Below are 26,634 nucleotides of genomic sequence, written 5' to 3'. Positions count from 1 at the left end.
TGTAGTACAATACGCAAAGTGGTACATGTTCCTCCTGGCTACGTGAGTACACGAGGATGTCATCAATAAATAATACGACAAACAAATCAAGATACAGCTGGAATACACTATTCATCAAGTGCATAAATGTTGATGGGGCGTTGGTCAACCCAAAAGACATCACGAGGAACTCATAATGACCATAACGAGTCATGAATGCAGTCTTTAGAATATCTGAATCCCGAATTTTCAACTCGTGATACCCAGATCTCAAATCAATTTTGGAGAACACCCTCGCTCTCTGAAGCTGGTCAAATAAATCATCTATACGCGGCAAAGGATACTTTTTCTTGATTGTAACTTTGTTCAACTGCCTGTAGTCGATGCACATACGCATAGTACCGTCTTTCTTTTTCACAAACAGAACCGGTGCACCTCAAGGCGACACACTAAGCCTAATAAACCCCTTATAAATAAGTTCCTGAAGTTTCTCTTTCAATTCCTTCAACTTAGCTGGTGCCATACGATACGGAGGAATAGAAATGAGTTGTGTGCCCGGCACCAAGTCAATACCGAAATCAATAAACCTGCCAGGTTGCATACCTGATAGATCTGCAGAAAACACATCCAGAAAGTCTCACACTACTGGAACAGAATCAATAGTAGGAGTGTGAGCATAGACATCCCTCACAATGGCCAAATAAGACAAACATCCCTTCCCAATCATCTGTTGGGCCCTTAAGTGAGAAATTACCCTCCTGGGAACATAATCTGGAGAACCTCTCCATTCAATCCTTAGCAACCTTGGCATCGCCAATGTCACAGTCTTAGCATGACAGTCCAGAATAATATGGCATGGAGACAACCAATCCATACCCAAGATTACATCAAAATCAACCATGCTAAGCAATAACAGATCAACTCTAGTCTCTAGTCCCCCAATAGTTACCATACACGACTGATATATACGGTCCACAATAATAGTATCGCCCACTGGCATAGATATGTGAACAGGTGAAACTAGGGACTCACGGGCCATATCTAGATAATGACTAAAGTACGATGATACATATGAATAAGTGGAACCAGGGTCAAATAATATAGAAGTTTCCCTATGGCATACTAAGACAATTTATGTGATCAGTGCATCTAAAGCAACAACATTTGGCCTGGCAGGAAAAGCATAGAATCGGGCCTCACCGCCACCTGATCGGCCTCCCCCTCTTGGGCAACCCCTATGTGACTGAGCCCCACCCCGAGCTGGCTGGGCGAGTGGTGAAGTAACTGGTGCTAAAGTCATAGTCTGACTCCTCTGCTGCATTGGACCTCTCGGGCGACGAGGACACTGCCTCTACATATGCCCAAACTGCCCGCACTCGAAGCAACTCCCCGGTAATGTTGGTGGTGGGGACTGAATCGGGCCCCGAGAACAAGATAACCGCTAGAAGCACCCGGTGCAAATGAACCCTAAATAGAAGGAGCACGGGACGAACTCTGGGATGGAAGGGCATTGAGAGATAACTGATCCTGATGAGAACTGTATGAACCATGGATGGATGATTCACCATGGTAAACTGGACGACCCGCCTGACCGTGCCTGTAAGGACGACCCCTGCCGTGGTGAAATTGACCCCCTGAAGGAACACAGCTGAAACTACCCGTTCCATGAAGCCTCTTGGCCTCACTCTCTCCATGCTCCTGGCTACGGACCATCTCTATTTGATGAGCAATGTCAACCACCTCGTCAAAAGTAGCACCAGATACCCTCTCCCGAGTCATAAGTAACCGCAGCTGATATGTGAGGTCATCAATGGACCTCCTAATCCTCTCCATATCAGTGGGAACCAACCAAAATGCGTGACAAGCCAACTCAGAAAGCTTCATGTCGTACTGGGTCACAGACATGCCATCCTGCTGAAGCTGCTCAAACTGTCTGCGCAGCTCCTCCCTAAGCTTCCCACCATGTAAATGGTACTGCACCAACTGGCCTGCGCCTCTCATAAGCTTCCCACCATCTGAAGGCAGCCCCAGAAAATTGGAAAGCAGTGAACGAGACTCCACTGGTCTCCAGAATACCCACTGTTCGATGCATCCACTGGCACTTATCTCGAAAACCCTGAGCATCCTCTGACTCAGCACCCCTAAATGATGGAGGTCGAAGCCTCCCAAATCTCTCAAGTCTCCGCTACTCATCATCTGCCATAATGGGGACTACATGGACCTAAGCAGCTGCAACCGGCTGGGCTGGTAGTGCCCCCGGTATCTGAAGTCCCTGCACTACCTTCTCCGGAGTACGGGCAGTAGGGGTTTGAGTACCTCTCCCAACCTAAGAAGTGGCTAGTGCAGCCTAAGCTGAAACAACCTGAGCAAGGCCAGTGCAAATAGTCAATATCTAATTTAGAGCCTCCTCAAGGCCTGAAATCACAATAGGCATGGCTGGTACCTGAGATAGTCCCGCCGGCTCAATAATATTTGGAATCTGTTCCTGAGCTGGAGCAACTGATAGTGCTACAAGTGCTGCTCCAACTGTTGTACGAGCTACACCTCGACCTTTACCTCGGCCCCAGCCTCTCGCGACCCTAACTGGTGGCTGACCGTCCGATCGGGTATTACATGTCCTCACCATCTGTGAGAGAATAGAATAACGGAAATTTAGTTTCTAGAATAAACAAACACACATGACAGAATACAAGAAAGTGAAATTTTCCTAAGGGTTCGGCATCCTCTCGAAGATAAGTACAGACGTCTCTGTACCGATCTGCAAGACTCTACTAAACATGACCATGACTCGTGAGACCTATGTAACCTAGGCTCTGATACCAACTTGTCAGGACCCAAAATCACGCCTATCGTGATGGCGCCTAAATCAATACTAGGCAAGCCGACAACCTCAATAAATAATTTCCTTTAAGTTTGAAAACATAATATTTAAATTCAATACAAAATAAATCTCACAAATACCGACATAAATACTCCTAAAACCCGGTGTCACTGAGTACATGAGCATCTAACTGATAACAAAGTCTAACTGATTAAAAGACTATCTGAGAATATAGAACAATACAAAAACTGATAGGAAATAGAGTCAAGGTCTGCGGACGTCGAGCAGCTACCTCGATAGTCTCCAACAGATAAAGCTCCAAAAAACTAGCAACAGCCGTATCTGGAGGTACCTGGATTTGCACACGAGGTGTAGGGTGTAGTATGAGTACAACTAACTCAGCAAGTAACAATACTAAATAAAGAGCTGAAGATAGTGACGAGCTTCACAACTAAGTCCAGTTACAGTAATTTCCAACATAAGAAGATAGGCATGCTTTCAAGTTCAATATCAAAAACTCAAATAGTAGTTTCATATTAAATTCGACTAAAACAGAATATAATGTCTTTCAAAAATTTCCAAAACAGTGATATATGACAGCTGAAGTACAAAAATAATGAAATCAATGAATCCTCTTAGAGCAATAGTCACTCAGTCCTCCCATTCACTCCAATCTCACAATCACTCTTTCCACACAGTCACTCATTCCTCTCAATCACTCAGCACTCGGCACTCGACACTCGCACTCAGTAGGTACCTGCGCTCACTAGGGGTGTGTACAGACTCCGAAGGGGCTCCTTCATCCCAAGCGCTATAACAAGCCAATCATGGAATATAACAATGAAACTTGTTGCAGCGTGCAGCCCGATCCCATAAATATCCTCATAATCAGGCCCTCGGCCTCACTCAATCATCAACCTCTCCAGTCTCTCGGGCTCTTAAAAATCATGATAAGCATCCCAAACAACAATGATATGATGCATCAATAATGAACAATAGAGACTGAGATGTAGTGTGCAAGTAAATTCAACATGTACACGACCTTTGTGGGTCCCTACAGTGTCAACACATGGTTTAAACATGATTTATAGTTTGATTACTCTAATACGTGAAAAAGGTACAGATAACAACAGATTATTCAACCACATAGTTCCATGAAATTTATCAAATCACAATTCCTATGGTGCATACCCACACGCTTGTCACCTAGCATGTGTGTCACCTCAAAGACAATCACATAGCACAGAATTCGGGGTTTCATACCCTCGGGACCAAATTTAGAACTGTTACTTACCTTAATCCAAGCAATTCTTTATTCCAATAATCCTTTCCTCGCGATTCTGCCTCTGAACGCCTCGAATCTTAGTCAAAATAGTTCGATATAATCAACACGAGGTATAGGAATCAATTCCATATGAAAATGCTAAATTTCACAATAAAATTCGAAGTTAACTCAAAAAAAACACTGGGGCCCATGTCTCGGAACTCGACAAAAGTTACAAAATATGAATGCCCATTCAACCACGAGTCCAACCATAAAACAATTACTAAACTTTGACTCTGATTCGGCCTTCAAACTCTCAAATCAATTTTTGGAAAATTTCTATTCTAATCCCCCAAATCACGAAATAGGTGCTGGAAATAGTGTTAGATTCATGAATAACGGACCAAATCAAGTTAAGACTACTTACCCCAGTCCAATTTGTGAAGTTTGCCTCTGAAAATTGCCCAAACCGAGCTCCCCAACTATGTTTATACCAAAAATGGCAAAAACCCCCGATTTATAGAGCCCCTTTTATGTTTGCAGTGCCACAGGTGGCGTGAAGCACTGCATGTGGCACCGTTTCTAGAACCCCAGAAGTTCTAGCGCCCCATGCTACCCTGGACGCTGACGATGACGGGAAATATTTTCGAACACATAAATGGGCATAACTCTCTCATGCGATGTCCGAATTCGACAATTCCTTTTGCTATCGCTCCAAAATTTCAATACGGATCTAATGACCCAATCAAAACTTAATTTGGAGCTCATTTTCTTAATGTCATACCACTTAAATCTGGAAGAAACGACGTCGTAACATTCTACATTCGATACCGAAACCTAGCAAATCAAGTCCGATTGACCTCAAATTTTACATACAAGTCAGAAATGACATAGCAGACGTATTCCAATCTCCAAAATCGGATTACGACCCCGATATCAAAAAGTCAACTCTCCGGTCAAACTTTTAACTTAAATTTTCATCTTTGAGACTAAGTGTCTCAATTTATTCCGAAACCTCACCGGACCCGAACCAATTACCCCAATAAGTCGCATAACAATTGTAAAGCACAAATTGAGCAGTAAGTGGGGGAACAGGGCTGTAATACTCAAAACGACCGGCCGGGTCGTTACGACAGAATCACATCAACCATCGTACTTCCTCTGAGACACCCCATACTGCCGCAACGGAGATGCCCACGTTGAGTAGACCTTCTATAAATTTGAAGTTGTTTATCTAACTCCTGTGGTACTGAAGTATAGGATTATTAGGGACGCAGACATACCGCAAGTCCCAATATTATCACCTGCAAAATCTCAGGCCTTAAACATGTATAAATTTTGGGGAACCTTTCAGTAACACGTATATACATCCCATGCCAGAACTGATATAACACATGACCCCGCAATATATTCGTCTATAGTGGACTCCCCCACTTGGCATGAAGCCATAGGACGGCATCCGATTATCCACAATACTAACCTTCATAGCTCGTACTCATCAACCAGATGCTAGAATTCGCTGCACCCCCACGTAAATCACCGAGTGATCCTTCAATACATCTGCATCTTCAGTCGGGGCCACATGTTGAGACGATGTTTGAGCATTCCTTTCTCCTTCGTAGTCCATTCGCGGCATCACGAACGGTCGGCGCATAGCTGATACTGAGTGTGCAATGTCATACACGATGGATGTAAATGAATATAAGATATATGCTTCAAGATGAATCAGTATCACACGATAAGGAATAAAAGAAGTGGAATTTCCTAATAGTTTCCATAGCCTCTCGAAGATAAGTACAGACGTATTCGTACCGATCCGCAAGACTCTACTAAACCAACTTATGACTTGTAGCACCTATCAACCTAGACCTCTGATACCAACTTCTCACGACCCAAATTTTCCTCCGTAGGATGTCATGATGGCACCTAGTCTTAGGGACTAGGTAAGCCTAATACTTACTGAATTATTGGCAATTTAACCAATAATTTTTAAATATAAAATAGAAATTTCCTACAATCCCAAAACTGGTAGTACAAGTCTTAAGCTCTATAGAGTTTGCTAGAAATCTCTAAATACAACAGTTCCAGTATAGAATAAAATAATGCAAAGAAAATATCAGAAGGTGACTCTGAGGCATGCTAACGCAACAACAGGTGTACCTTGAGTATCCACAGAAATTCCCGTTCGAATAACAGGAACATCAACAACTCCGAGTTACTTGGATCTACACAAAAATGTGTAGAAGAGTAGCATAAGTACACCACAGCGGTACCTAGTAGGTATCAAGTCTAACCTCGGTAGAGTAGTGACGAGGCTAGATCAAGACACCTACCAGACATATAAACCTGTACAAGGCATTACATAAAGCTAACAAAGAAGGACTATCACTGTAAGGCCAATAACATAAGACTTTTCAATTCAAATCAATAATGAGAACAATGAGAACACAGATGTCAATGAGAAAATAATCAAAAAATTAAGCAACAACATGATCAGAGTACAAATGACATATGAATGGGTTCAAGTAAGGAATCATATGATAAATCAATCAATTAAATCATTTATAATGCACATATTTCAACATCAATTACCTGAGGTATCATTCCTCGTAATCTTAAATCATGATTCACAACTTCCAATTCTTACACATGTGGCATCTTGTGCCCATATGTTTCTGAATCACTTTTGCACTGCAACATCCTAGTGCTACCATGTGTATAGTTTCCGTATCAATATCAACCAAGATAACCAATAAATAATTTAAACATACTTAAATACAATTTCCAATTTGAATACAGTGTAGCGTCAAATGATTTATTAAGCAAATTTAAGATTCAAATAAGGTAAAATAGTAGAGAGGTTGAGAAAATAGAATTTCAAATTAGTTTAGTTTAGAAATATATGAGACCAAATAAAAATATTGCATCTACACCAAATAAGGCATTTAATTAAGTTTTAACGAGATAAATATGGGATTTATTAAAGTAAAACGAAATAAAAAATTTCACACAAATTACACGACGATAAGATAATGTGAAAGTCGAGGTATCAATTAGAGTAAAATATAATCACCAATTAATTTAGTAAATCTCCAAATAAGGTATAACTTTTATTTTTGAAACATACACTATTGGAACAACTTGCAAAATGCTTTCATCTACCTTTACTAAATTCTCAACAATTTAATATAACACATAGGATGCATGATTCACACAAGAAGTCTATATTGTTCCATTTTTAATATACTGATGGTTAATTAATTATAATAAAAATATAGTGAAGTGATTTAAGAAACCACAGTAACCGTCCTAGCATGAAATGCATCATGAGAATCACAAATTGGAAGTAACCTTAATTTCATAATAATTTCATATTTGTTTATTTGTTGCGGTGTGCAACCCGATCCCATACAATAATAATCATATATGTTGCGGCATGCAACCCGATCCCATATAACATTAATCATATCTGTTGCGGCATGCAACCCGACCCCATGTAATATTAATCATATATGTTGCGTCGTGCAACCCACTCCTCATATTATATTAATCATATTTGTTGTGGCATGCAATACGATCCCGCATAATAATATTGATCATATCTGTTGCATCGTGTAACACGATCCCATATAGTATTAATCATATCTGTTATGGCGTGCAACCCGCTACTCAAGCAACACAAATTAAGCAACCAATTTATAACTAACTTCGGTGTACCACCAAAATTAAAGAAATAACAAGGCTACACATTATCATGTAATGTGGCTACACTAATAAAAGGGTTACACGATAGTTCACGAAATCAAATAACAAGGAAATGCCAATCTATAAATCAAGGCACAATTTATGAGCATCAATTAACAATTAAGGTATGTAGCAGATAAAGCATGAATTCAACAAGAGATTGCAATCAACATGTGATGACCCAAAAATATCATCTTTAATTTAAACATTAATTTCTGTATTCAATGAAGATGTTGAGAGCTTACCTGCTATGAGTTACGTATCACTCGAATAGTTGATGTTAATTGCATTCCTTTTCTAGAAATATATTGCTTGTCAGGCCACTGTTAGTATTGTTTTCATGTTATGTTACATTGATTGGATTATGTACGTGTTCTTAGGATTGGTTTATGAGATTCTAAGGCAGGTGGATAGGCCCAGTTACAAAGGAAACTCTGGCAAAATATTTTGAAATTTTGGGAGTTAGTAAAATTCGGAAAATTAAAATGTGTGAAAGAAGAGATAAGTTATGTTATGTGTTTGGGGGCGGACTCTAATTCTCATTCGAGGACTATTAATATGATGGATATCTATTGGATATGATAATAAGTGTATGAGGCATATTATAAGTAATGTGGGGTCTAAGAAGAGGCCTAATCTAAGTCAAGTTGGAAAATTTCATAATAGACTAAAGTTCCAAATGAGTACGCACAAGACTAAACTTTGGACAAGAATATCTACGTAATTTGGATAGTCCTACAAGAAGTTATGAACAAATTACCAAACGCTGGCAGAAATTGTACTACCGCGCAGCCCCACGCGCCGCGCCTGTGGGAATTTCTAGAACGTTCCAAAATTTCATTTCCAGACACTTTTTGCACAGGCGCCCCGCATCCCGCTGCGCCCCACATGCCGTGGCTGTACAAAACTGGGTTTTTATGAACTGACCCCCATTTCATTTAACTCGATTGGGGTTCATTTTTGGGGAAATTTCCGGTATTTTAAGAGAAGGGAGAGCAATTCTAGTGAGAGGAAAGGGGAGAAATAAAGATTTCACTTCTCTTCCTTGAATCAAACCTTGAAATCGTATCAAAGGGTTGCTAAGGCTTCAAAGAGGTAAGAATTTCTTTCCCCAATTCCTCAATTTCGAATCCAACTAGAAATAGTTAATTAGTAAGATGATTCTTGGATGTGAGAGTATTAGTTATACATGCTTGTACTAATAAGGTTTGTGGGAAGATTGTTGAGTTCAAATGGGTAAAGATTGGGTTGAAAATGGTAGAAATCTTCAAAGACTTTAATTGAGGATTTGAAAGGCAATCTGATGTCAGAATTCGATAATTTTTATATGGTTGAACTCGTATCAGAATGAGTATTCGGATTTCATGAGTCTTTTCGGGATTCGATACGTGGGTCCCACTTTCAATTTTTAAAGTGAATTTCGTATTTTAATCCGTAAAAATATTAAATTCATATGGAATTATTTCCTACGATTCGTATTGAATATAGTGAATTGTTTGTGACTACATTTGACACGAATTCACGAGGCAAAGGTGTATTGGAATCTTGAGTTGGTTGAAAATCGAGGTAAGTATCGTGGTTAACTTTGACTTGAGTAGGACTTATTTGTCTATATACTGCGTGATTTAATGTGCGGGCACAACGTATATGTGAGGTGATGAGTACTTATGCGTTGTAGTTGAGTCAAAGCATGCGGGTGGAATTTGCTTATTTTGAATAATTGCCTATTTAATTAAGATATTCCTGCTTAAGTTATTATTATTTATTCGATCATTTTTCATGAAATTATTGTTGAATATTTTGGAAGGAGAGGTCGGTATTCTAGCATTGATTTAATTGATAAGTATATATCCCCGCATTATAATACTCTTCCGAATTTATATTATTATTTTCATGGTAAGGAAGAGTGTAAAAGCACGAAGGGTGATGCTGTGCCATTTTCAAAGAGTGTAAAAGCACGAAGGATGATGTCATGCCAGAAGAGAGTTAAAGCACGAATGGTGATGCCGTGCTAGAAGAGAGTTAAAGCACGAAGGGTGATGTCGTTCCAATCTTATTATTTATTTATCGATTTATGGAAAGAATGATAGTAAAATCATGAAGGATGGTGCCATTCCATTTTCATATTATCAGTTGCTCATTTTATTATTGATGAATTAATTGGCTGCTAAGTGACACTTCTCCTGCTAAAATTTCTATATCATTCCCCTTCGCTTGTTCTCTCCCAAATTTATAAATTGTTATTTATTATGTTATTGTTGCTTCATATTTGTATATACATGTACAGGTTGTTTACATACGTGACTTATCATAGCATCGTCACTACTTCGTCGAGGTTAGGCTCGACACTTACGAGTACATGGGGTCAGTTGTATTCATACTACACTATGCACTTCTTGTGCAGAATTTGGAGTTGGTCCCAGCGGAGTACATGGGGTCAGTTGTACTCATACTACACTAGGTTACTAGGTCTCACGAGTCACGAGCAATCTTAGTAAAGTCTGAAGGATCGGTACAGAGACGTCTATACTTATCTTTCAGAGGCTATGAAGTTTAGGAAAAATATCACTTCTTTCTTACTCTATCGTTGTCACGCCCCGAACCTGGGGACAAGACCGGCACCCGGTGCCTCACCTATCCTTGCGTACCACTTGCGACTAAGAGACTCTGAACATGTAATGTCATACTTTGGCCATGGGCCACATTACAAGATAATGTGTGAACAAAAATATAAAACTGAATAGAGACTAACGCTGACTAAATGTCAACATAAAGCTGGGCCGCCAAGGCCGTCATAATTACTACAACTGGCAAGCCAACAAAATATACGTACAGGGCCCACAAGCCCACATACTGCACTAGCTGACAGGATATGTCTACAAGCATCTACTAATGGATGTACTGTGATCGGAATAGGGCCCCGACCTACCCATAACCTATCTACATATATACACAAGATGTACACAAAACTTCTAGACCCAGCAACTCCGAAGAACGAGGAGCTTACCGATAAAGCTGAACTCGGGCAACACCTACTGAGGAGGTCTACCCGTCTGTCTGTCTGAACTAGCACGCATGAAATGCATCACCCCTAAAAAAGGGACGTCAGTACGAAATAATGTACCGAGTATGTAAGGCAATATACTGAAAACTGAAACTGAACTGAAAATATAATAACTGAACGCAACTAGGAGTCAAAGAAAATCTGAAGATATGCTCACCTGCTGATACTGACTTAACTCTCTCAATATAGTAAGTAAAATAGTTGTCCGACCTTATAAGGCTCGGTATATATATATATCTGCTCTACTATAGTAGGCTCGCTCATAGGCGCTCGACCATACTAGGCCCTGTATCTCGACCAATTGGGTTCGCTCATATGCGCTCGGCCACAGTAGACTCGGTAAATAACTTTTCATCTGATCAGAGGTTGCCCAATAGGGGCTTGCCCATCGATTATAGCTCGATGGTATTGAAAATACTATAATACTGTATATATAGATTCTCTTCTCTCTTGATTGGAAGAAGATAATACTACACACATTCGTACATAATCTTTGCATACTTCTCCATTTTTCTAAAAGGAATAAAGGCATTTTACAAAGATAAAACAAGTATTAATATATAACACTTACTTTGTTAATAATTCATGTTTTAAATTGCCAAAACTGTCCAGAATCATATCCTACATTTAAAAATTTCTTAGCTTCCATTTGTGATGGTTCGTAAATGCTAATTATATACTTAAATGCCTGCAACCTATAAAAGGAAATCTCCTTCATTTTCTTAATTACCTCTTCTTGATAACTGGAGCATAAGATATTTACAACACACAATTATATTTCCACAAAACTATTGGAAGGATGGAAAGACTTGAAAAGATAAATGCTTAACTGCTAAGAGTAGAATCACTTATGGAATAGCATTATGTTTATGTATCATTACTTGGATCATGCCAAAATGAAGGAAGGCTTAGCCTTAACATACCTGTAGTAGGGAAAACTCCATATGATATTCTTGGAAAGGTTGTACCGTACTCTTTTAGAACCGCAAAATTTATGTTGTTAAGCTGCTAATAATTCTCGTTGGATTTTTGGTTGAAGAAAGTCTCGTTGTTAATGTAGTGTTATAGGAATATTAGTAGGAATTATGTTTCTAACGTGCAAAAGCTCCATCTGATTGTAGTGTTGTTAGAATGAAGATACTAGACATGAAAAGTCTTGAAAATGAATCATGTTTTGTGGCAGTGTAGTTAGAAATGAACATATTGGACAAGAATTGTCTTGTAATGAATTTTGTTGGGTTGCCACCTAATGAAGATTTTCTAAGAGTCATAGTCTTAGAAGGTGGCTAGATGCCACGTTTATTTTTTTGGGGGGTTAGTCTTATCTCTTAATTTATTAATTAACTAGGTAATGTTCCGTTACTCGATAATTAACCAATTACCCGCATAATTAAGAATTATCTCAAATTACTTAAAATACTACTCACTTTTAATAGACTTTATACATCATACTATCATGGTCATATGGTACCTTGTATGGTACTAGTCCTTAAATATCGGATATTATAGCTCGGACCGTATTTTATTCCAAATCGACAACTTTCAATAAAACTTATTTTCTTCAATTCGTGTACCCTTTTTCCTTCATGGAACTAACTTATTGCTTGTTATAAATAGCATAAATATGCTAACCTCAAGATAATCTTATCCCCGAGTCTATGTCCATTAACTGAAGACGAAACTTTAACGTACGAGAAACGCGAGATGTAACAGTAGTGCGATTGTATTCCATCATCGATGATTGAACCATTCTATTCTTATACTCTCGTAGATGGTGAGAACACGTAATACATCTACCGATGGACAGGGACCAGAGCCCCTAGTGGCAACTATGACCAGGGGTAGAGGTCGTGCCAGAGGCCGAGGTAGAGGCAGAGTTAGAGCTCAGTCTATAGCTCGAGCAACAGCACATGTTGTAGAACCTCAGGTGGATCTTCAGGAGGGGTTTCCAGTTCGGACTGTACCAGTTGGACCAGTTCAGGTTTCAGAAGGATTCATTGCTACTCCAGTGCTTTAGGACGTTCTAGTCTGTTTGGTAAGTCTTATAAAAGGTGTGGCCCAGTATGGTACATTTTCAGTGGAACCAACCCTCTCACAGGATGGGGGAGGAGCACAAACTCCCACTACTCCCACTCTAGAGTAGATAGCTCTCCAGTATCAGGCTCTAGAAGCCCCGCTAGTTGGGGTAGCTCAGCCAGTTGTTTCGGCACAGGCCGGTGATAGGCCCGCCATGTCTCTCGAGGCTTTATTGAGACTGGATAAGGTTACTAAACGCTTTCCAGTTCACTTAAGTGGTACACCTTCTGAGGACCCACATGATTATCTTGACCGTTTCCATGAGGTATTGCGGAACATGGGCATAGTTAAGACCAATGGGGTCAATTTAGCTGTATTCCAGATGACATGATCCGCCAAAAAGTGGTGGAGAGATTATATGTTGAACAAACTAGCTGGGTCGTCTGCAATGACTCGGCAACAGTTCTCATGGCTATTTCTAGAGAAGTTCCTCCTTATCACATTGAGAGAGGATTACCGCAGGCAATTTGAGTGCCTAGAATATGGCAGCATGACTGTTACTCAGTATGAGACCCGTTTTGTGGATTTAGCCCGTCATGCTCTCCTTTTACTACCTATTGATGGAGAGAGATTGAGGAGGTTTATTGAGGGATTCACTCACCCTATCAGGCTTCAGATGGCCAAGGAGGCCGGAAGTGAGATTTCCTTTCAGGTGGCTACTAATATTGCGAGGAGGATTGAGATGATTCTCGCACAAGAGAGAGGGCAGGGGTCTGATAAGAGACCTCATCAGTTCGGTGGGTTCAATGGTGATTCATCTGGAGGTAGGGGTAATTTTAGTAGAGGCCATCCTTCCATGCCGTTTCATTCAGCGCCCCAGGCTTTCAACAGTGCTTTAGGTGGTCACGGCCCTCATGTGTCTCATTCCGACCAGCTAACTTACAGTGCACCGTCAGCTCCTATTAATGCACCTCCGATCCGAAGTCATCAGAGTGGTTATCGAGGTCGACATGGCCAGTTCCAGGGTCAGCAGTCACAACAGCCGAGGACTTGTTATACTTGTGGTGATCCGAGAGACATTGCTAGATTTTACCCTCGGGCATCAGGCATCAGGCAGTTCACAGCAGTAGGGTTCCCGTGCTATGATTCCAGCACCAACTGTTCTGCCACCAGCCCAGCCAGCTAGGGGTAGGTGTCAGACAGCTAGAGGTGGAGGTCAGGTCGTTAGAGGTGGAGGCCAGTCAGTTAGAGGCTGTCCCAGGGACACGTTTCATAGTAGTGTGGCCCAGCCCCAATTTTATGCTTTTCCAGCTAGGCTTGAGGCCGAGTCATCCGATGCAGTGATCACAGGTATTGTTCTAGTTTGCCATAGAGATGCTTCATTTCTATTTGATCCAGGATCTACTTATTCATATGTGTCCCCCTATTTTGCTTCATATCTGGTTGTGCCTCGTGATTCTCTGAGTGCTTCTGTGTGTGTGTGTACACACTGGTGGGAGATTTTGTTATGGTAGATCATGTCTATCATTCGTGTGTGGTTACTATTGGGAGATTTGGGACTAGCGTGGATCTTCTACTACTTGACATGGTAGATTTTGATGTCATCTTGGATATGGATTGGTTCTCACCTTATCATGCTATATTGCATTGTCACGCCAAAACGGTGACCTTATCCATGCCGGGGTTACATCGACTAGAGTAGAAAGGTACTCTTGGTCATTCTATCAGCAAGTTTATCTCTTATGTGAAAGCTCGGCGTATGGTCGAGAAGGGGTGTCTAGCTTATTTGTCTTCTATTCGTGATCCCAGCGCGAAAGTTCCTTCTATGGATTCAGTTCCAGTTGTCTATGAATTTCCAGATGTATTTCCTGTAGATCTGCCAGGGATGCCACCCGACAGAGTTATTGACTTCTTTATTGATTTAGCTCCGGGCACTCAGCCCATTTCTATTCCACCATACCGTATGGCCCCGCCGGAGTTGAAAGAATTTAAGGAGCAATTACAAGACTTGCTGGATCAGGGATTCATTAGACCTAGCGTCTCACCCTGGGGTGCGCCACTGTTATTTGTAAAGAAGAAAGATGGCTCTATGCAAATGTGTATATATTATCAGCAGTTGAACAAGGACACTATCAAAAACAAATATCTGTTGCCCAATTGATGACTTATTCGATAATCTTCAAGGTGCCAAGGTGTTTTCAAAGATCAATTTGAGGTATGGTTACCATCAGTTGAAGATTAGGGCATCTGATGTCCCTAAGACAGCTTTTCGGACGCGGTATGGGTATTACGAATTCCTAGTGATGTCATTTGGGCTAACAAATGCCCCCAACAACATTTAAGGAATTGATGAACTGGTATTCAAACCCTATTTGGATTCTTTTGTGGTTGTATTCAGTGATGATATCTTGATTCACTCCAACAGTCGAGAGGAGCATGAGTATCATCTTCGAATTGTGCTTCAAACTTTGAAAAATAATCAGTTATATTTTAAATTTTAAAAATGTGAATTTTGGTTAGACTCAGTTGCCTTTTTGGGCCATGTTGTATCGATAGAAGGCATAAAAGTGGATCCTAAGAAGATTGAGGCTGTTCAGAATTGGCCTAGACCTAATTCAGCTACAGCGATGCAGAGTTTCCTAGGTTTGGCAGGTTATTATCGCCAGTTTGTGGAGGGGTTTTCATATATAGCATCTATATTGACCAAATTGACCCATAAGGGTACCCCATTGAGATGGTCAGACGAGTGTGAGTTGAGCTTTCAAAAGCTCAAGACTGCTTTGACTACGACGCTAGTGTTGGTATTACCCACAGGTTCAGGATCTTATACGGTATATTGTGATGCAACTCGTGTTAGGCTTGGTGCAGTATTGATGCAAGATGGCAGGGTGATTGCATATATGGTGCGGCAGTTGAAGGTTCACGAGAAGAATTATCCTTTCCATGACTTAATTGGCAGCCATTTTTCATGCACTGAAGATTTGAAGGCATTACTTTTATAGTGTCTCACGTGAGGTATTCACTGATCATCGTAGCCTACAGTATCTGTTTAGGCAAAAAGATCACAATTTGAGGCAGAGAAGATGGTTGGAGTTGTTGAAAGACTATGATATCACCATTTTGTATCACCTCGGAAAGGCCAATGTGGTGGCCGATGCTTTGTGTAGAAAGGCTGTGAGTATGGGCAGTCTTGCGTATATTCCGATTGGTGAGAGACCGTTAGTTGCAGATGTTCAGACTTTGACTAATCAGTTTGTGAGGTTAGATGTTTCAGAACCCAGTCGGGTTCTAACTTGCACAGTCGCTCGGTCTTCATTATATGAGCGTTTCAGAGAGCGACAATATGATGATCCTCATTTGCTTGTCCTTAAGGACACGGTACGGCACGGTGGTGCCAAACAAGTTACTGTGGGGGAAGATGGAGTTCTGCGGATGTAGGGCCATATTTGTGTGCCTAATGTGGATGGGCTTTGTGAATTAATTCTGGAAGAGGACCACAGTTCCATGTATTCTATTCATCCAGATGCCGCCAAATGTATCAAGATTTGCGGCAACATTATTGGTGGAAGAGAATGAAAAAGGACATAGCTGCATATGTAGCTCGGTGTCTGAATTGTCAGCAAGTTAAGTACGAGCATCACAGGCGGGGTAGTTTGCTTCAGAAGTTAGAAATTCATAAGTGGAAGTGGGAGTGTATCACTATGGATTTTGTTGTTAGACTCCGATAGACTCAGAAAAAATTCGACGCAGTATGGGTCATTGTGGGAAAGGTTGACCAAGTCAGCACATTTTATTCCAGTGGCAAATATATATTCTTTAGTAGCTGAAATTTACATTCGTGAGATTGTCCGCCTTCACGGTGTGCCCGTATCTATTATTTCAGATCGAGGTACGTAGTTTAACTCGCACTTCTAGAGGGATGTACAATGTGAGTTAGGCATGTAAGTTGAGTTGAGTACAACATTTCATCCCCAGACAAACGGACAGTCCGAGCGCACTATTCAGATATTGGAGGATATGCTTCACACTTGTGTGATAGATTTTGGAGGTTCTTGGGATCAGTTCTTGCCACTTTCGGAGTTTGCCTATAATAACAGCTATCAGTCGAGCATTCAAATGGCTCCGTATAAATAGAGGCTCGGTTGTTGGGTACCGATTTGGTACATGATGCCTTGGATAAGGTCAAGGTTATCTAGGATTGACTTCGCACAGCTCGGTCTAGGCAAAAGAGTTATGCTGACCTTAAGGTTCGTGATGTTGCATTCATGGCTGGAGAAAGAGTATTGCTCCTGGTTTCACCTATGAAAGGTGTAATGAGATATGGAAGGAATCGGGTTAAGCCCTAGGTATATCGGACCCTTTAAAATTTTGAATGGGTGGGTGAAGTAGCCTACAAGCTTGCACTACCACCTAGATTATCAGCAGTTCATCCGGTATTCTATGTTTCCATGCTCCATAAATATCATGGCGATCCGTCCCATATGTTAGACTTCAGATCAGATCAATTGGACAAATATTTGACTTACGAGGAGGAGTCGGTAGCTATTCTAACTTGTCAGGTACGACAATTGAGGTCTAAGAGTTATCCTTCAGTTCGAGTACAATAGAGAGGTCAGCCGATTGAGGCAGCTACCTGGGAGTCTGAGTCGGACATACGGAGTAAATATCCACATCTATTCACCAGCTTAGGTACTTTTCTAATTTCGTTCGAGGACGAACGTTTGTTTTAGAGGTGAAAAATGTGATGACCCAAAAATATCATCTTTAATTTAAACTAATTTATGTGTTTTATGAATATGTTGAGAGCTTACCTGCTATGAGTTACGTATCACCCCAATAGTTAATGTTAATGGCGCACCATTTCTCCAGCACATGTACTTTTTCTAACTCCGTTCGAGGACGAACGTTTGTTTTAGAGGTGGAGAATGTGATGACCCAAAATGTCATCTTTAAATTTAATAAGTAATTTTGTGTTCTAAGACCTTGAAAAGCATCATGTATAATTTCTCGACTTGCGTGCGCAGTCCGTACAATTTTCTGGAAAGTTTTTATGTGAAAAATAGATTAAAATATGAAATAGAGCTTTAAAACTCAACTGAGCTGACTTTCATCAAACTTTTGAGCAAATGGACCCGGATTAGTGTTTTGATAATTCCGGTAGGTCCGTATCGTGATTTGGGACTTGGGCGTATGCCCGGAATCGAATTCCGAGGTCCCTAGCCCGAGATATGGAATTTTGATAAAAAATAAAAAGCTTGAAAGCTTAATGATTTTTAAGAAATTACTGAAGTTGGATTTATTGACCTCAGGTCCTTATTTTGGTTCCGGATCCCGATATAGGTCCACTATAATATTTATGACTTGTCTGCCGAATTTGGTGAGAATCGGAGTTGATTTGACGAGATTCGGACACTCAGTTGTAAAGATATAAGTTTTATAGTTTTTTCTAAACTTTTCTTTGATTTGGTGTCCGATTCGTAGTTCTTGATGTTATTTTGGCGATTCGATCGCGCGAGCAAGTTCGTATGATTTTTTAGGACTTGGGTGCATGTTTGGTTTAGAGCCCCGAGGGCTCGGGTTAGTTTCGGGTGGTTAACGGATCATTTTTGGACTTGAAGAAAATGCAGAAACCTGCTTCTGATTTCCTTCTTCGCGTTCGCGAGGGGAGTCGCGCGTTCGCGCAGAGAAAATTAGGGCTTGCACATTTTGTGCTTCGCGTTCGCGAAGGCTTGGGATGCGAAGCTTCACGTTCGCGATCGAAGCCTCGCGTTCGCGAAGGGAAAGAGACTGGCCAGGTCAATTGCCTTCGCGTTCGCGAAGGCCAAGCCAGGCAGGCTTCGCGTTCGTGAAGTAGCACTCGCATTCGCGAAGAGTAAAAGTTAGACAGCACAAAGCTGTGCTTCTTGTTCGCGAAGGGTAAAAATCCCAGAAACAGAACTTAAGTTCTGGAAATGGGGTTTCGACCCATTTTCAACTCCTTCCCATTTTTGAGCTCGGTTAAGGCAATATTTGGGCGATTTTCATGGGAAAATATTGGGATAAATGTTCCTTATCCTATATTAATTATATTTCATGATTCCATACTCGTTTCTATCATGAATCCGTGAATTTATGGAAGAAAAATCAGTTTTTTCTAAAATCTTCCAAAAACGAAAATTTAAGATTTGAAGGTCCATTTGACATCGGAATTGGATAATTTCTATATGGTTGAACTCGTCTAGGAATGGGTGTTCGGATTTCGTATATTTTTTTGAGATTTGAGACGTGGGTCCCACTGCCGAATATTTTAATGAATTTTGGATTTTTATCCGGAAAATTAGTAAATTCATATGAAATTAATTCCTAATATTCATATTGAATATATCGAATTGTTTGTGAATAGATTTGAAGCTTTTGGAGATAAATTTAAAAGGAAAAGATGTGGTTGAATAATTGATTGGAATTTGCAAAGCGAGGTAAGTGTGGTGGTTAACCTTGACTTGAGGGAATAGAAACCTTAAATTATTTGTTATGTGAAATGCATGTGAACGACGTATAGGCGAGGTGACGAGTGTCTATACGTCGTCAAATTAATTTTTTGCGTATTTATTTGAAAAATCATAAATTGTTTTAAATTATGAATTAATTGTTATAATAATTGTTCCTATCCTATTCTTTGCCAAATATTAATTCTTGAATTCCTGAATTAATTGTTACATGCAATTTGAATTATGTGCCTTAATTGTTATTTGACATTTAGCATATTAAATATTAAACTGCATATTTTCTCTCTGATTTCTATAATAATTTGCTATTTGCCTTTGTTTGTTTCTTAATTAAATCATAATTATTGTATGCTTGTTGTCTTATAATTTTTATTTATTGGGGAAATTCTTCTATAAGAATTGGTAAATGAATATATTGGAGGAGCGCGTTGCACGCCGTAACAAGATTGATTATAATGAATATATTGGAGGATCGGGTTGCACGCCGCAACAGAATTAATTATAATGAATATATTGAAGGATCGGGTTGCATGCCGCAACAGACTTATTAATAGTCCATAATGGAGGATCGGGTTGTATGCCGCAACAGACTTATTAAAAGTTAATATTGGAGGATCGGGTTGCACGCCGCAACAGACTTATTAAAAGTCCATATTGGAGGATCGGGTTGCACACCGCAACAGACTTATTAAAAGTCCATCTTGGAGGATCGGGTTTCACGCCGCAACAGACTTGTTAAAAAGTTAATATTGGGGGATCAGATTGCATGCCGCAACAGACTTATTAAAAGTTAATATTGGGGGATCGGATTGCATGCCGCAATGGACATAATGAAAAGTCAATATTGGGGCATCGGATTGCACGCCACAATAGACTTATTTAGAAGTCTATATATATACTTGTTTGAAATAAATATATGACAGACTTGATTAAAAATGGATATATTGTGAGAGCGGGTTGCACGCTGCAACAGAATTGAATGTGAATATATTGTGAGAGCGGGTTGCACGCTGCAACAGAATTGATGGAAATGATAATAGGTTATGACTGCTGAGTTGACTTCAATTATTATAAACGAGTTACCCGATTTATGTCTATTATTGTTGTTGTTACTAATATTGCGTACAGGAAATGTAAGTGACCCGCCTTAGCCTCGTCACTACTTCGTCGAGGTTAGGCTCAGCACTTACCAGTACATGGGGTCGGTTGTACTGATACTACACTCTGCACTTCTTGTGCAGATTTTGGAGTTGGTCCCAGCGGCGTACTATAGACTTGCTTGGATTTCAGCTACTCGGAGGAGACTTGAGGTATAACTGCATGGTGTCCGCAGTTCTGAAGTCCCCGTCTATTTTACTTTAGCTGTGCTTTTATTTCCAGACAGCTTCATTTTATTCAGACCTTTATTTGTATTATTCTAGAAACTCGTGCACTTGTGACACCAATTCTGGGATGGTATTTAGATGCCGTTTTTTTTTATGGATTATTTCACTATATTTCAAACATTGCATCCGTTTTTGTTTCCTTGATTATTAATAATGTAAAGATTATTTAAAAATTAGTTAATATTATTCTAACGTTGGCTTGCCTAGCATGTGAAATGTTAGGCGCCATCACGGTCCGAAGGTAGGAAATTCGGGTCGTGACATTGGATTATGTATGTGTTGTTAAGATTGGTTTCTGGGATTCTCTAGCAGGTGGATAAGCCCGGTTACAAAGGAAACTCTAGCGAAATATTTTGAAATTTTGGGAGTTAGTAAAATTTGGGAAATTGAAATGTGCAAAGAAAGAAGAGATAAGTTATGTTATGTGTTTGGGGGCAGACTCTACTAATCATTTGAGTACTATTAATATGATGGATATCAATTGGATATAATAATAAGTGTACGAGGCTGTCACGACCCAAAACTAACCCCTGTCGTGATGGCGCATATCGTGGAACTAGGCAAGTCGACTCATTTCCAAAACAAACCGATATTTTCATTTTAAAAATAATTTCAAGGTTATTTAATATAAAACCTCCATTTAAAGAGTTCAAATCAAAGAAAAATAGAAGTACGGAAAAAGAAAAGCCCGACATCGGGGTGTCACTAGTCATGAGCATCTGCTACAATCTGTCTAACAATATCAAGGCTAACTCAGCCTGGGAAATAGCTAAATACAACTAGAGGAAGATAAGAGGGAGAAGATCAGGGGCTCTTATCACCAGAAAAAAAATCATTTAGAGATATTTTTCCAATAGTTTTTCAAACAAAGGCTCAATGCAAAGGAGAGCAAAAATGATGAAATTATAAACAGCCCCTCGGGAAAAACATCACTCATATACAGCCCCTCGGGCAAACCTCACAGTCACTCGTGCCACTCGGGCAAACCTCACAATCACTCTTGCCACTCGGGCATACCTCACAATCACTCATGCCTCCCAGTCACTTAGCACTCGGCACTCGCACTCAGTAGGTACCTGCGCTCACTGGGGGTGTGTACAGACTCCGGAGGGCTCCTTCAGCCCAAGCGATATAATTTGCACGGACAACTCACGTGCTATAATAATAAAGTATGCTGCAGGCGGGCAACCCCAATCCACACTCATCCTCACAAATCAGGCCCTCGGCCTCACTCAGTCATAAATATGCTGCAGGCGGGCAGCCCCGATCCACACTCATTCTCACAAATCAGGCCCTCAGCCTCACTCATTCATAAACCTCTCAAGCCACTCGGGCATTTCAGTAAAATAGGGCATTCGGCCCAAAACATTTATATGCATCAAAATAGAGTCATAAAACTGAGTTATGCAGTAAACAAGTATAAACATGACTGAGTATAGATTTTCAATCCAAAACAGTGAGAGGATGGTTAGAAACAGCCCCTAAGGGTCCAAACAGCATTGGTATGGAACTTTACAATTGCTACGGGACGGACCAAGTCACAAATTCCCAACAGTGCACGCCCACACGCCTGTCACCTAGCATGCGCGTCACTTCAAAATAGTAAAATGATACGAAATCCGGGGTTACATACCCTTATGACTAGATTTACAATCGTTACTTACCTCAAACCGCAAAATTCTTATTCTGCAATGTTCTTTCCTCGTGAATTGGTCTCCAAACGCCTCGAATCTGGTCATTAATGATTCGTTTCAGTCAATAAAATTCATTGGAATTAATCCCATAAGAAAATACTGATTTTCCATAAAAATCCAAAAATTAGCTCAAAAATTGCCTGTGGAGCCCACGTCTCGGAACTCGACAAAAGTTACAAAATACGGAAACCCATTCAACCACGAGTCTAACCATACCAATTTTACAAATATCCGACCCCAACCTGACCCTCAAATCTTCAATTTAAACCAAGAGGGTTTTCAAATTTTCCCAACTCAATTCACCAATTAAATGATAAAAACAACCATGGATTCGGGTAATTTAACCAATATTGAGTTAAGAACACTTACCCCGTTGTTTCCTCTGAAAATCACCCACAATCGCTTCACTTCCGAGCTCCAAATCGCCAAAAACTGAAAATGGGACGAAGTCCCATTTTCAGAACTTAAACTCACTGCCCAGACTTTTCTTCTTCGTGAATGCGGTCAGTGCCTCGTATTCGCGAAGCACGGGATAGCTCCCGTCCAAATTCCTCCTTCGTGAACGCGACATCACCCTCGCGTTCGTGAAGTACAAAATGCCTCTGCCTCAATGCCTTCTACGCGAACGCGTTCGAGCCATCGCAAACGTGATGCTTCTTTCCCCCTCACTAGACGAACGCGACACCCCCTACGTGAACGCGTAGACCAATTGCCTGGGGTCTTTGGCTACTTCCTCTCTTCTTCGCGAACGCGTAACACCTCTCGCGTTCGCGATGCACACCCAATCCATCCTTCACGAACACGAGCTTCTCTTCGCGAATGCAAAGAGAAAATATTGCCAGCCTCTCAGGTCCCCTTTGCGAACGCGAGGCTTCACTGTTAACCAGATGGTGCATCAGAACAATTCCAGCAGAGTTGCAAGTCCAAAATCCAATCTGTTAACCATCCGAAACTCACCCTAGCCCCTCGGGACCTCAACCAAATACACCAACAAGTCCTAAAACATCATACGGACATAGTTGAACCCTCAAATCACCTCAAACAACACTAAAACCATGAATTACACCCCAATTCAAGCCTAATGAACTTTGAAATTTCTAATTTCTACAAATGACTCTGGAACCTATCAAATCACGTCATATTGGCCTCAAATTTTGCACACAAGCCATAAATGACATAACAGAGGTATTCCAATTTTCAGAATCGGATTCTGACCCCAATATCAAAAAGTCAACCCATCGATCAAACTTCTCAAAAATTAAACTTTCGGCATTTCAAGCCTAATTCCTCTACGGACTTCCAAATAATATTTCAGACACACTCCTAAACCCAAAATCACCATACGGAGCTATTGGAATCATCAAAATTCAAATTCAAGGTCGTTTAAACATAGGTCCATATCCAGTCCACTTTTCTAGCTTAAATATTTCAATTATGAGACTAAATATCTCATTTCACTTCTAGTTCCTTTCGGACCCGAACCAACTAACCCGATATAACATAATATAGTTGAATAACACAAAAAGAAGTATAAATGGGGAAAACGTCGCTATAACTCTCGATATGACCGGCCGGGTCGTTACATCCTCCCCCTCTTAAACATCCGTTCGTCCTTGGACTGCTCTAGAAACATACTTGGAGTCTCTAATAGGCGTGGATATCTGCTCCGCATCTCCTGCTCGGTCTCCTAGGTGGCCTCCTCCACAGGCTGACCACTCTATTGCACCTTTACTGAAGCTATATCCTTTGACCTCAACCTTCGAACATGCCGATCCAAAATAGCCACCGGCTCCACATTATAAGTCATATCTCTCTCCAACTGAACCGTGCTGAAATCCAAAACATGGGACGGATCTCCAATATTCTTCTGGAGCATGGAAACACGAAACACTGGATGCACACTCGACAAGCTGGGTGGTAAGGAAAGCTTATAAGCCACATCCCCTATTCTCTGAAGCACCTCAAAAGGCCCAATGAACCGGGGGCTCAACTTGCCCATCTTCCCAAACCTCATAACACCCTTCATGGGTGATACCTTCAGAAAAACCCTCTCCCCAACCAAAAGACACATCACAGATGTTCCTATCCGCGTAGCTCTTCTACCTAGATTGCGCCGTGCGAAGCCGCTCCTGAATGAATTTCACCTTATCTAATGCGTCCTAGGCCAAGTCTGTACCTAAGAGCCTAGCCTCACCGGGCTCAAACCATCCAACAGGAGATCTACACCTCCTCCCATATAAAGCCTCGTACGGAGCCATCTGAATACTCGACTGATAACTGTTGTTATATGCAAACTCTGCGAGTGGCAGAAATTGGTCCCATGAAAACCCAAAGCCAATGACACAAGCACACAACATGTCCTCCAATATCTGAATAGTGCGCTCGGACTGCCCGTCCGTCTGAGGGTGAAAAGTTGTGCTTAACTAAACCTGAGTACCCAACTCTTGCTGCACGGCCCTCCAAAACTACGATGTGAACTGAGTACCCCTATTTGAAATGATGGAAACTGGGACATGCAGGCGAACGATCTCTCGGATGTAAATCTCAGCCTACCGCTCTGAAGAGTAAGTAGTACCAATTGGAATAAAGTGCGCGGACTTGGTCTGCCAATCCATAATAACCCAAATAGCATCGAACTTCCTCGAAGTCTGTGGGAGCCCAACTACAAAGTCCATGGCGATCTGCTCCCACTTCCACTCTAGGATCTCTAACCTCTGAAGTAAGCCACCTGGTCTCTGATTCTCATACTTAACCTGCTGACAGTTTAGACACCGAGCCACAAACCCAACTTTATCCTTCTTTATCTGCCTCCACTAATAGCGTTGCCTCAAATCCTGGTACATCTTCACGGCACTCAGATGGATAGAATACCGCGAGTTGTAGGCCTCCTCAAGAATCAACTCTCGAAGCCCATCTACATTAGGCACACATATCCGGCCCTCCATTCTCAGCACGCCATCATCACCAATAGTCATATCCCTAGCATCACCTCTCCGAACCCTGTCCTGAAGAACGAGCAAGTTGGGGTCATCATTCTGATGCTCCCTGCTACGGTCATAAAAAGAAGACCTGGAGACCACACAAGCAAATACCCGACTAGGCTCCAAAATATCCAATATGATGAGCTGGCCCGCTAAGGCCTGAACATCCAATGCCAAAGGTCTCTCTACTGCTGGAAGATATGCTAAACTCCCAAACTCTCTACCCGGCGACTCAAAGCATCGGCCACCACATTGGCCGTCCCCGGATGGTACAAAATAGTGATATCATAGTCCTTAAGATGCTCCAACCATCTCCGCTGACGCAAATTAAGATCCTTCTGCTTTAACAGATACTGCAGACTCCGGTGATCAGTATAGATCTCACAATGAACCCCATACAAATAATGATGCCAAATCTTCAAGGCGTGAACAATGGCTACTAACTCAAGATCATGGACAGGATAGTTTATCTCATGGGTCTTCAACTGGCGCGAGGCATAGGCGATCACCCTACCCTCCTGCATCAAAACACAACCAATGCCTATCGTCGAGGCATCACAATACACGGTGTAAGAACCTGAAGCTGATGGCAGAACTATCACTGGAGCTATGGTCAAAGCAGTCTTGAGCTTCTGAAAGCTCTCCTCACAGTCATCCGACCACCTGAATGGAGCACCCTTTTGGGTCAATTTGGTCAAGGGCGATGCAATAGATGAAAATCCCTCCACAAAGCGACGACAGTAACCCGCCAAACCAAGAAAGCTCCTAATCTCCATGGATGAGGACGGTCTAGGCCAACTCTGCACTGCCTCTATCTTCTTCGGATCCACCTGAATACCCTCACTGGACACCACGTGCCCCAGGAATGCTACTGAACAGAGCTAGAACTCACATTTGGAGAACTTCGCATAAAGCTTCTCCTCCCTCAATTTCTGTAATACAATCCTCAGATGCTGAGCGTGCTCCTCCTGGCTACGAGAGTACACCAGGATGTCATCAATGAATACAACAATGAATGAGTCCAAATAGGGCTGGAATACACTGTTCATCAAATGCATGAACACTACTGGGGTATTAGTTAGCCCAAGAGACATCATCAAGAACTCATAATGGCCATATCGGGTCCTGAAAGCTGTTTTAAGAATATCTGAATCCCAAATCCTCAACTGGTGATAACCGGACCTCAAATCAATCTTGGAGA

Source organism: Nicotiana tabacum, chromosome 24 (genome assembly GCF_000715075.1).
Source record: "Nicotiana tabacum cultivar K326 chromosome 24, ASM71507v2, whole genome shotgun sequence".
NCBI lineage: Eukaryota > Viridiplantae > Streptophyta > Magnoliopsida > Solanales > Solanaceae > Nicotiana > Nicotiana tabacum.
This window is presented reverse-complemented; position numbering follows the sequence as displayed.